The 13,806-nt window shown below is 42.4% G+C and overlaps 1 protein-coding gene across 2 annotated transcripts in view; it reads right to left on the reverse strand.

Annotated features, from left to right (window-relative positions):
• Nucleotides 1-13,806, reverse strand: part of mocs1 (molybdenum cofactor synthesis 1) — a 54,849-nt gene that overhangs the window by 4,231 nt on the left and 36,812 nt on the right. The gene's annotated exons all lie outside the window — the stretch shown is intronic.

The raw sequence follows: 13,806 nt of genomic DNA on the forward strand, positions 1-13,806 counted from the left end.
CAGTTGAAAAGCACACTTATTCAGCGTGCCAGTGGACATCGTGAGCATTTGCCCACTGAAGTCGGTTACGACGCCACACTGCAGTCAGGTCAAGACCCAGGTGGGGACCACAAGCACGCAGATGGGCTTCCCTGAAATGGTTTCGGACAGTTTGTGCAGAAATTATTCTGTAGGGGTGGCTGGTCTCAGACGATCCCGCAGGTGAAGAAGCTGGATGTGGAGGTCCTGAGCTGGCGTGGTTACAGTGGTCTGCAGTTGGGAGGCCGGTTAGACGTACTGCCACATTCTCTAAAACGACCTTAATTTCTCTACTAACATTAAATTATTCGGCAACAGCTCTAGTGGACATTCCTGTAGACAGCATGCCAACTCCCTCAAACATCTGTGGCATTGTGTTGTGACAAAACTTCATATTTTAGAGTGACCTTTATTGTCCACAGCACATGGTGCACATGTGTAATGATCATGCTGTGTAATAATCTTCTTGATATGCCACACCTGTCAGGTGGATGGATTATCTTGGCAAAGGAGAAATGCTCACTAACAGGGATGAAAACAAATTGAGAGAAATAAGCTTTTTGTGCGTGTGAAACATTTCTAGGATCTTTTATTTCAGTTCATTAAAACATGAGACCAACACTTTTTACATGTGGCGTTTATTTTTGTTCAGTATAAATCAGTGTGTGATTAGGGTGCTGTTCTGATGCCATTGAAACACACTGAGCTATAGAAAAGGATCCAATTCGATAGCACGGTTGGCGACATTTCAAGCTAGCTTAAGGCTGTCGAGCTGAGCCCACTGTGGATCCGAGTCACAGCACCAGTATAACCGGCATCAATGTGCTAGCTTAGCATATAGTGCTGCCTCCCTGAACTTGCTTCTGACTGGGCTTGAACCAGGGTCCTCTACCTCACCAACATACGAACTGATTGAGCTAACCATTTGATAGCACTAATTGTGACATTTCAAGCTGGCTGAGGAGTAAATTTACAGCATATTACGATTATGTTCTTATCTCCGTTACACAACAATGAAACTTGCAAAATGATGCACAGCGGGACGACATCCTGCTTATAACACAGATGGTTGGGTAAACAACTTGTTAACATTTGTGTGCATACAAAATATCAATAATAGCACAACCGTTGTGTCGAATATGTAAGAGGCCTTAAAGTCGGTGTTATTCAAGAGTTTTTCACTAATCAGCAATTGCTGAAAATAGAAAATAGAAATCCAGAAAATAACATTGTAGGATTTTTAATGAATTTATTTGCAAATTCTGGTGGAAAATAAGTATTTGGTCACCTACAAACAAGCAAGATTTCTGGCTCTCACAGACCTGTAACTTCTTTAAGAAGCTCCTCTGTCCTCCACTCATTACCTGTATTAATGGCACCTGTTTGAACATGTTATCAGTATAAAAGACACCTGTCCACAACCTCAAACAGTCACACTCCAAACTCCACTATGGCCAAGACCAAAGAGCTGTCAAAGGACACCAGAAACAAAATTGTAGACCTGCACCAGGCTGGGAAGACTGAATCTGCAATAGGTAAGCAGCTTGGTTTGAAGAAATCAACTGTGGGAGCAATTATTAGGAAATGGAAGACATACAAGACCACTGATAATCTCCCTCGATCTGGGGCAAGATCTCACCCCGCAGTGCCAGACGTGTCCCCCTGCTTAAGCCAGTACATGTCCAGGCCCGTCTGAAGTTTGCTAGAGAGCATTTGGATGATCCAGAAGAAGATTGGGAGAATGTCAGATGAAACCAACCCAAACTTTAACTTCACTACATTCCTAAAGAACATTATGTACTTTTTTCTCCATTAATTTTCCCGGACACCCAAAAGTACTCATTACATTTTGAATGCTTACCAGGACAGGAAAACGGTCCAATTCACACACTTATCAAGTTAACATCACCGGTCATCCATACTGCCTCTGATCTGGCAGACTCACTAAACACATGCTTCGTTTGTAAATTATGTCTGAGTGTTGGAGCATGCCCCTATTAAGGCATCTTTACTTTTAATCATGAGTATGACAATTGGGTACTTTTTCCACAACTGTTTATGCCCTATTGGGGCATAATGTGGAAATAGGGAGATAGTGAATATTTTGGTAATGTGTGTTGTCAACAACAGTGATATCTGGGTTCAACTTTAAATAGTTAATTATCAGGTATCCATCCGATTGAAATATTGAGTGGTTTCTACACCAGAAGTTAATGATTGATTATCTGTAGGAGGAATGTATATGGTGTAGTCAATTAACCTTGGAATGTACTGAGTAAAGGAAAGGTAATCACATGTTGACAGGCACTGAGGGAGAGATGTGGTTTAGTGAGGAATGGGGGGCCGAGGTCAGGTAACATTAAGGGAGAAGGAACAGTTTGTTGCCCTTATCACTTGACATCTTTATTACTAGGCAGGAAGTTATGTTTAGAGAGGAGGAGACTCCACCCAAATTGGGGTATATAAACTATTTTTCAGGACCCGGTCTTAAGGTAATTTGTAAAAATCCAAATAACTTCACAGATCTTCATTGTAAAAGGTTTAAACAGTTTCCCATGCTTGTTCAATGAACCATAAACAATTAATGAACATGCACCTGTGGAAGTCATTAAGACACTAACAGCTTACAGACTGTAGGCAATTAAGGTCACAGTTATGAAAACTTAGGACACTAAAGAGGCCTTTCTACTGACTCTGAAAAACACCAAAAGAAAGATACCCAGGTTCCCTGCTCATCTGCATGAACATGCCTTAGGCATGCTGCAAGGAGGCATGAGGACTGCAGATGTGGCCAGGGCAATACATTGCAATGTCCGTACTGTGAGACGCTTAAGACAGCGCTACAGGGAGACAGGACGGACAGCTGATCGTCCTCGCAGTGGCAGACCACGAGTAACACACCTGCACCGGATCGGTACATCACACCTGCGGGACAGGTACAGGAAGGCAACAACAACTGCCCGAGTTTCACCAGGAATGTACAATCCCTACATCAGTGCTCAGACTGTCCGCAATAGGCTGAGAGAGGCTGGACTGAGGGCTTGTAGATCTGTTGTAAGGCAGGTCCTTACCAGACATCACCGGACACAAACCCACCATCGCTGGACCAGACAGGACTGGCAAAAAAATGCTCTTCACTGACGAGTCGCGGTTTTGTCTCGCCAGGGATGATGGTCGGATTTGCATTTCTCCCCGAAGGAATGAGCGTTACAACGAGCTCTGTACTCTGGAGCGGGATCGATTTGGAGGTGGAGGGTCTGTCATGGTCTGGGGCGGTGTGTCACAGCATCATCGGACTGAGCTTGTTGTCATTGTAGGCAATCTCAACGCTGTGTGTTACAGGAAAGACATCCTCCTCCCGCATGTGGTACTCTTCCTGCAGGCTAATCCTGACATGACCCTCCAGCATGACAATGCCAACAGCCATGCTGCTCGTTCTGAGTGTGATTTCCTGCAAGACAAATGTTAGTGTTCTGCCATGGCCAGAGAAGAGCCCAGATATCAATCCCATTGAGCACATCTGGGACCTGTTGTATCGGAGGGCTAGGGCCATTCCCCCCAGAAATGTCCGGGAACTTGCAGGTGCCTTGGTGGAAGAGTGGGGTAACATCTCACAGCAAGGACTGGCAAATCTGGTGCAGTCCATAAGGAGGAAATGCACTGCAGTACTTAATGCAGCTGGTGGCCACACCAGATACTGACTGTTACTACTGTTACCCCCCCATTGTTCAGGGACACATTCCATTTCTGTTAGTCACATGTCCGTGGAACTTGTTCAGTTGTTGAATCTTATGTTCATACAAGTTAAGTTTGCTGGAAATAAACGCAGTTGACAGTGAGAGGACGTTTTTGCTGAGTTTATGATGACTGAATTGCACATAGCCAATATTCAACCAAGATTTTGAACGTTTTAAATACCTGGTTTGCATACCCATTCTTGCCTTAGCATTTACTGGTAGATATCATAATTTGGAACATCTTTCCTACTGCTTTCCTCCAAGCAACAACCAAGTAAAATGTTATTAGTCACATGCGCCAAATACAGCAGGTGTAGACCTTACAGCGAAATACTTACTTACGAGCCCCTAACCAACAATGAAATAAAAAGTAACAAGTAATTAAAGAGCAGCAGTGAAATAGCAAGACTATATACAGTGGGGTACCGGTACAGAGTCAATGTGCTTGGGCATTGGTTAGTCGAGATAATTGAGGACTATGTACATGTAGGTAGAGTTATTAAAATTACTATGCGTAGATGATAACAGAGAGTAGCAGTAGTGTAAGGGGGGGGAGTGGGGGGGGGGGCAATGCAAATAGTCTGGGTAGCCATTTGATTAGATGTTCAGGAATTTTATGACTTGGACCTAGACTTAGCACTCCGGTACCGCTTGCCGTGCGGTAGCCGAAAGAACAGTCTGACTAGGGTGGCTGGAATCTGACAATTTTTAGGGCCTAGCTGTTCCTCAGCTATTGTATGTGTGTTGAGGTCGCCTACCACTATTAGCTGCCACTGTACAGTATAGCGCATGTGCCATTTTCTGCTATTTATGTCATATCATATCACAATGCTAGTCCAACAGATCGAGGGCATGGAGAGGCCCCCCATGATGCTGTCACCCTAGCCAACCAGAGTTTATACATGCACGCACTACTTTTCCGTTTCACTTCACCAATTTTGTGTATGTCGATTACTTGAAATCCAAATAAAAATCCATTTAAATTACAGGTTGTAATAGGAAAAACACCAAGGGGAATGAATACTTTTGCAAGGCAATGTATCTATGTATGTAGAGTTATTCATGTTTTCAAGTACTGGAGACAAATAATGCATTCCAATATACTGTTGTATTCAGAGCATGTGACAAATAAACATTTGATTTGAAACATGTTATCAAAATGGCTATTGCAGGAGCAGTGGACCAACATTCTCACTGGGATGAAACAGTAATCACTAATTCCTTACGATAAGAAATTGCCAAAATGTACGACAGGGTGTTACATTCAGCAAGGTAACAAGCAGAATCGAAAGCGATACAGCTACTACCCATGTCTCTGACCAGCCAACCAGTAACAATACCTGGATAATGTGACATGGCGACGTGTGTGGAACCAATTTTGGGGTTGGAAGAATCTATGCGAAATGCCAAGGGAATGGATTGAAGAAGTTAACTAATTTAAAATGACAGGGCCAAAAACTCCTTGCAAATGAAGAAAACCTTGGAGAGACCAGTCATGGGGAAAAGAGAAACCAGTCATATACGGGAGTAAATTGTTTAAAATTGGTGGCGAGATAAATGTTGGTGTGTCCAAGCGTAGTACATGTTAAATAAAAAGGCACGTAAACGTTGGTTTGGATTAAAACAAACAATTCAATGATTGGAGGGAGGACAGTGGACTTATCATGTTGGTTTGTAATTAAAACTTTTGGGTTGCTGATTAAGATTAGCGTAGTGAATGCTAACAAAATGTACACTTTCTCTTCCAGGAGAGTATGGGGTGTCATTATCTCGCTCTCTTAGAAGTGAAATTATGCCATTGTATGAAGGCATCCCGATTTAGCAGTAAAGGGGGCTCCCAAATAATTAAGGCCTGGCTATTGGTTTCTTTGTTTTTGCCCTACATTTTACCACACACACTCATCTCACCGGTGATGAATATTTGTTAGCGGTATTAATACAGTGTCTGATTTTCTGTGTGGGGTCTTACTGACTTTATTGTCCCCATGGGGAAATGTTGTTGCAGTGTCATGTACACATTTAAAGTGGCATTTAAATATAAAACAAAATTGACAATACAACTTTCATAACAGTTACACACCAATAAAAATAAAAGAAATAAAACTAGCCTGCTGGCCTTACGGAGTCAATGGGAACATTCGCCGGAGTGATATCACACCTGGCACAAATGATTGTCTCGTTCTATTTTTCCTGCTGAGGAGTGCCCTATACCTGCACCCAGAGGGGAGTAAATTCAAAGTCCAGGTACAGGGGGTGAGACTTGGGTCTGAAATTATTTTGTGAGCCTTACGGAGGGCCCTGACCTTAAAGATCTCATCCAGGCCTGTTTGACTCCAAGTACCTTGCTTGCTGTGGTAATAATCCTTCTCAGCATGTTTCTCTGGCTGACGGTAGCATTGCCAAACCAACAAACAATACAAAAAGTTAAAATACTCTCAATAAAGGATTTGTAAAACAGAGTCAGTATAGTACAGTCTATATTAAAAGAACCCAACTGTTTTAGAAAGTACAGTCTCTGTTGGCTCTTTTTGTATATCAGGTCTGTACATTTACTCCACTGAAGCTTATTGTCCAAAAAAACACCCAGATATTTATATTCCTCTACAATCTCTATATTCTGACCTCTGATAGATGTTGCAGAGTTAGGTGTTGTACGCTTCCTGAAGTATATGCACATCTCTTTGGTCTTGTTGGAATTGAGGACCAAGTGTGATTCCTCACACCACTCTACAAAGTCATCTAGGACCGGGCCATGATGTTCCCCATCATCATGCAACAGGCTGATCAAGGCAGTGTCATCAGCGAACTTAACGAGGTGTTTGTCATTATAGGAACTAGTACAACTATTAGTGTACAAGATGTACAGAATTGGGGACAAAACACATCCCTGAGGAGAGCCTGTGTTGTTATTGCGTATATCCGACACATGGCAACCTATTTTGACTCGCTGTGAGCATTGGCTCAGGAAGTCCAACAGCCACAAAACCAGCCCCCCCATCTAAGGAGAAGTCCTGAATGAGTCTCTGTGCCAGAATGGATTGTGTTGAAGGCAGAAGAAAAGTAAACAAACAGAACCCTGACATGGGATTTGGCACCCTCTAGATGTCTATAGACCATGTTAAGGAGGGTAAGAATGGCATCAACTCCTCTGCTAGGCTGATAGGCAAACTGAAATGGGTCGAGGAGCTTCTGGGTGACACTAAGAATATGACTTTTCACAATTTTATCAAGGCATTTCATTACTAATGATGTCAAGGCGACAGGGCGGTAGTCATTCAGCACAGTGAGATTAGATACTTTAGGAATTGGTATAATTATTGAGGTTTTCCACATTACTGGCACGTGTTGCTGGTCAAGTGAGGATTGGAAAATGTCTGTAAAAACACCAGCCAGTTGTTCAGCACAGTGCTTTAACACATGTCCACTTACTTTGTCTGGGCCTGGGCTTTCGTATGTGTTTCATCCCCTGAACAACTTTAGAACATCAGACTGTTGAACAACAACTCTCTCAAACATTTGTAATGATGCTTCCATTTGTTTTACCTCTTAAGAAGAAAACAGTCTTCTGAATTGTATATTGGGTATGCAGAATGATGGAAATGTTTTTAAATGGTTTCTGAAGTACAGGGAAAGAAAATACTTAAATGGGGTTGAACGACCTTTGTCCTGACTTTCTGGTGGGGCCTGATCAACCTCACTAGAAAGGAGACACATTGGATGAGATTTAAGTATATTATGAAGAAGTGTGTATCTGTTATTTTTTTGGATCTTGTTTTTGTCGTGATACAAATCTCACTAGATTGGGTCTGCTGTATGGTCAGGATTTCTCCCTAAGTGTTAGCTCTCTAACTCCCTGACCCGGTAACTCTGTTGTGAGGTCGGCAGTATGATTAGGGAGAATAAGCCAATTTGGAAAATGGTTTCAACAGTGTGTCGGTATGCTCTTTGACATTAGTCTTAGGAATGTTGTATTCGGTAATAATTTGTCACATGGTAAATAGTTTAGGATTTTCTGAATCAGAAAAGCCTCAAACTGTTGTTTTGGTCTGATCTCCATCGAAGTTATGGCGATAGTGACTACTGATGGTCTATATGCATGGAAGGAAAAATATGACGAGAACAGTGTGAGCTTCACCCACCCGCCCCCCAAATGGCTGAAGAAATGGTGTTCACTACGGCCCTGTTCTGCACCACTACCACCGAGACCTGAGTCCGAGCCAGCAACCTTTGTGCGAGCGGCAGAAGTGCAGCATGAGTCCTGAGACCGAATATGTGGAGTGAGCATGGAGAGAGATCACGTCCAAACTTCTCATGCTGCTGGTGTACTGGTGGGAAAAAGGACCAGACAGGATGGACTGTACAGAATGGTGGTACTGCTCAGGTGAAAGATTCAATGGCTTGGGAAAATCTGATTATTCCCCAGATATTGAAATCAGGACATTATCAATGGCCATCAACTGTGATATGCATGAAACGTATGTGCCGTTGGGAATACGTACTGTAATGCTATCTGAAGAAGAAAATGAGGATACGCCAGAAGAAGTGTGCCGGGAATGAAAGGGGGTGGTCACCTGTGCCCGGAAATTGATTTAGGGTTGCTCTAAACCAGTGGCCGCCAACCGGTCGATCAAGGCACTCCTAGTCGATCACCAAATATTTATGTAGCAAAGCCAACAAACGATAAAGGCTTGCACTCCATTTTTCAAAATTGTGTTGAGCTGTTGCCGATAGGTGCACTTGATTCAACAGTCTTGCAAACGGGGTAGGAAAGTGTTCCCATGAGACAAACTCCGCCTTCCCGGCGGACCTGCACATCTGTGACTAAATCGAGTGCACTTAATGAGCTGCACAATCGGATAGCTCCACGGTGACGTGGCTACAGAATTTCCATGACCCTGGCCACAGCCAAGTTTAATAGGCTACTAGCCTATGTAAGATTTAATTACTTTTAAAAGCATGACCACAGAGACTCAACGAATACAGCAAAGAGCTGCTGTTTTTATGAGCGAGTTCATGTTTAAGTTTATATTCAGCACTATCACTATTTTTATTTAACACTATTACAAAACGCGCTTCTCCATAGTTCCGCTCGGGTTGCAGCTGCAAAGAATGAGTAGCCAAGTATCGATAGCCATGCATTTTATTATTATTAGCAGCTCATCGTGTCGATTTTAATATTCAGGAATGTTGAACTTTCTCCGGTCATAGGAACAACATGAATTTGTGCATGAGGCAGATGTGGTGCGACTTGAGTTTTGCCATTAGGTGAAAGACTGTGTCCCCTCTCTCTGGTCAGTCTCACTGGAGGAAAGGAAGGAGAGAGCAGGGACCGAGAGAGGAGGTTGGGGAAGAAAAAAATAAAAAAACATTTTTTTTGCTTTGAACTCGGAATTCCAAGTTGGAAACTCTGGCATCTTTCCAGAGCTCCGACTTTTCGACCTGAAGATCACTGACGTCGTGATTTGATCTTGTTGACCATCAGATGCAGGTACCATCAGTCCAGTTAAATAAAAAAGCTAATTATTTGAATTCATGCTCCACAGTGCCTCAAGTGCTAAACCAACTGATCTATTTTGTTATCAAAGCACAAGTTTTGAAATATAATATGGTCTGATTAGCAATATTTACAGGCCAGTCATATATCCAATATGCGGTGATAATGTACTAGGCCTACTGCCCAAACCTCATTCTTACAAAACTGTTTGTGTGAGGTTAAAGTAAACAAAAACATCTGAGCAGTAATCTCAGCTTGCTTTTTGACTGTGAAAGTGATCTCAAAGGTTGGTTACCACTGCTCTAAACTGTTTATTTGGGCTATCAGGTTGATTTTGGAGGTCTACACACTGGGAAATTCAGGTGCATTGAGATACCGATCTGTTGTTAACATGCCTGTACAGTGGGGCAAAAAAGTATTGTCAGCTACCAATTGTGCAAGTTCTCCCACTTAAAAAGATGAGGCCTGTAATTGTCATCATAGGTACACTTCAACTATGACAGACAAAATGAGAAAAAAAATTCCAGAAAATCACATTGTAGGATTTTTTATGAATTTATTTGCAAATTATGGTGGAAAATAAGTATTTGGTCAATAACAAAAGTTTCTCAATACTTTGTTATATACCCTTTGTTGGCAATGACAGAGGTCAAAAGTTTTCTGTAAGTCTTCACAAGGTTTTCACACACTGTTGCTGGTATTTTGGCCCATTCCTCCATACAGATCTCCTCTAGAGCAGTGATGTTTTGGGGCTGTTGCTGGGCAACACAGACTTTCAACTCCCTCCAAAGATTTTCTATGGGGTTGAGATCTGGAGACTGGCTAGGCCACTCCAGGACCTTGAAATGCTTCTTACGAAGCCACTCCTTCATTGCCCAGGCGGTGTGTGTTTGGGATCATTGTCATGCTGAAAGACCCAGCCACGTTTCATCTCCAATGCCCTTGCTGATGGGAGGAGGTTTTCACTCAAAATCTCACGATACATGGCTCCATTCATTCTTTCCTTTACACGGATCAGTCGTCCTGGTCCCTTTGCAGAAAACAGCCCCAAAGCATGATGTTTCCACCCCCATGCTTCACAGTAGGTATGGTGTTCTTTGGATGAAACAGCATTCTTTGTCCTCCAAACACGACGAGTTGAGTTTTTACCAAAAAGTTATATTTTGGTTTCATCTGACCATATGACATTCTCCCAATCTTCTTCTGGATCATCCAAATGCTCTCTAGCAAACTTCAGACGGGCCTGGACATGTACTGGCTTAAGCAGGGGGACACGTCTGGCACTGCGGGGTGAGATCTTGCCAATTTTGTTTCTGGTGTCCTTTGACAGCTCTTTGGTCTTGGCCATAGTGGAGTTTGGAGTGTGACTGTTTGAGGTTGTGGACAGGTGTCTTTTATACTGATAACATGTTCAAACAGGTGCCATTAATACAGGTAACGAGTGGGGGGACAGAGGAGGCTCTTAAAGAATAAGTTACAGGTCTGTGAGAGCCAGAAATCTTGCTTGTTTGTAGGTGACCAAATACATATTTTCCACCATCATTTGCAAATAAATTCATTAAAGATCCTACATCTCATTTTGTCTGTCATAGTTGAAGTGTACCTATGATGAAAATTACAGGCCTCTCATCTTTTTAAGTGGGAGAACTTGCACAATTGGTGGCTGACTAAATACTTTTTTCCCCCACTGTATGTGTTCCCTGTTTGTAAATGTAAATTCCGACAGTGTCGGTGTGTGTGAAGTTGGAGGTCTTGAATTTGAGTGAATGACAGTCCTTAGTGCTTCATGTTGAGTCTTTCTAAATTTGGGTTGGATAATTTATCAAATGTTTAAATTATGGTTTGGAAAGGAGCAAAGCACAAAGTGAGGGGACGGTGCACTGCTCAAATTTATTGAGTCTAGGGAGTGTTTTCCTTCCTTCAAACCTCATCTTTTAGTGACCTCACTAGATAGCTTGAGCTATCCATGATATACTTGATAGTAGGAGTTTAGTTTTATCATGTTATCACAACCCTAAAGTGCATCAATACATATGGCGACACAGTACAATTAATTACGTGCAAGGCTCAGTCTGTCACCTGAGAATGAAGGAAACTAGCATCCCATTGGCATAAAACAGAACGGATGGAAGGTTCTTTCCACAGTCTCATTGGCATTAAGGGTGGTGTGAAATTACTCTTCCCTGTTAAAGTCAATATGTTTTCTAAGTGTCGTGGGAACATCAGAATGATCATTGATCCAGAGGGACTGTTGGAAATTGACTTGAATGTTTCAGTATGTTTATAATTATATAAAAGTGGAGAAGCAGTAGTAACTAACGTGTTATGGGTTAGATGGAATGATTCATGATTCAAGTGCAAATGTTTTTGTGGCCGGAAGCAAGGCATGTGTTTGAGACAATGTTTGCATAAGGGTGTAAGCTGCAGAGTCTGGCAGGACGGACATCAGTGTATTCTGTGGAGTCCCAAAAACCAAGGCGTTAACCTTACAGGGAATTGGGAAAGCAGAATTTCATATGACGGACGGATATTTGTGTGGCTAATAAATTAAGGAAGTGGGTAAGAGTCTCTGGGGAACGATACCACTTCTCTATGTATATTGTTACAGGGGATAGCTCATAGCAGAGGAAGGACAGCTAACTGTGCACAATTTAGAGACTACTATGAAGTCAAACTGAATGTCATACATACGCAGAGATAGTGTTGTTATTTCAGACACTATTGTCAACTTTCAATGAGGGGTTCGTCAAAGAAGGTACAAAGCTTAAAAGAATAGCCACAGATCCCTGTATACAGGAGGCCATGTCACCGAAGAGGAAGTTTGCTGTAATAATAGCATCACATTACTTGCAGTGTGATTAAGAAACATGTGACTCAGAGTTTTGTAAGGTTGGACAGTCTTCCAACGCTACTAGTATCTCCCCCATTCATAACAGCCAGCTAACACTTGACATATCTCCCAGAAGATTGGGACTGAGTGACAGTAAACGGAAAGTGTCAGAAGGTGGCTGCTTATCAACCGTTGGGACCCGAAGGTTACACTGTAATGAGGGTGTTCACAAAGGGTTGGGGTGAACAGGACGTGGCTTAGGTGGTTGATGTCCTTGAGGATCTTTTTGGCCTTTCTGTGACATAGGATGCTGTAGGTGTCCTGGAGGTCACGCAGTTTGCCCCCGGTGATGCGCTGGCCAGACCGCACCACCCTCTGGAGAAACCAGTGGTTGAGGGTGGTGCAGTTGCCGTACCAGGCGGTGATACAGCCCATCAGGATGCTCTCAATTGTGCATCTGTAAAAGTTTGAGGTAGGGAGAACCTGAAAGATTCAGTCCTAGATCTATCAGTTTACCACAAAGGCAATAGAAGAGTAGGAGACAGATTCAATGCAATAGATATTCTCACAGCAGTCGCTGTAGGGACAGTGGCTGAAGGAGGGGTAGTAGTGCTGAAAGATGCTATAGTAACAGCATGGAACTGGACTATGGCGCAAATTAGGAGCATTTTGAAGTACGCAGTGTTAGTAGCAGCAGGGGTTACCCTTGGTAGCATTGTTGGGATATCATCTTCTGAGGGCATTGATGTTGAAACATATAATACCAGTCAAAAGTTTGGACACACCTACCTCATTATTTTGTCTATTTTCTACATCGTAGAATATTAGTAAAGACATCAAAACTATGAAATAACATTAAATATGAAATGAAATATGGATTAATGTTGTAACCAACAAAATAAATGTTATATTTGAGATTCTTCAAAGTAGCCACCCTTTGCCTTGATGACACTCTCGCAACTAGCTTCATGAGGTAGTCATCTGGAATACATTTCAATTAACAGTTGCCTTGTTAAAAGTTCATTTGTGGAATTTCTTTCCTTCTTAATGTGTTTGAGCCAATCAGTTGACAAGGTAGGGGTGGTATACAGAAAATGGCCCTATTTGGTAAAAGACCAAGTCCATATTATGGCAAGAACAGATCATATCAGCAAAGAGAAACGACAGTCCATCATTACTAAGACATGAAGGTCAGTCAATCCAGAAAATGTCAAGAACTGAAAGATTCTTCAAGTGCAGTAGCAAAAACCATCAAGCGCTATGATGAAACTGGCTGTCATAAGGACCTCCACAGGAAAGGAAGACCCAGAGTTACCTCTGCTGCAGAGGATATATTCATTAGTTACCAGCCTCAGAAATTGCAGCAAAAATAAATGCTTCAGAGATCAAGTAACAGACATCCACTGTTAGGAGACTGTGAATCAGGCCTTCAGGGTCAAATTTCTGCAACCACAAAAAACACTACAAAAGGACACCAATAAGATGAGACTTTCTTGGGCCAAGGGACATTAGACCGGTGGAAATCTGTCCTTTGGTCTGATGAGTCAACATTTTAGATTTTTGCTTCCAACCGCCGTGTCTGAGATGCAGAGTGGTGAAAGGATGATCTTCACATGTGGTTCCCACCTTGAAGCATGGAGGAGGTGGTGTGATGGTGCTTTGCTGGTGACACTGTTACTGATTTATTTAGAATTCAAGGCACACTTAACTTCTTACGACTAGCAATC

Source organism: Oncorhynchus tshawytscha, linkage group LG12, assembly GCF_018296145.1.
Source record: "Oncorhynchus tshawytscha isolate Ot180627B linkage group LG12, Otsh_v2.0, whole genome shotgun sequence".
Lineage (NCBI taxonomy): Eukaryota > Metazoa > Chordata > Actinopteri > Salmoniformes > Salmonidae > Oncorhynchus > Oncorhynchus tshawytscha.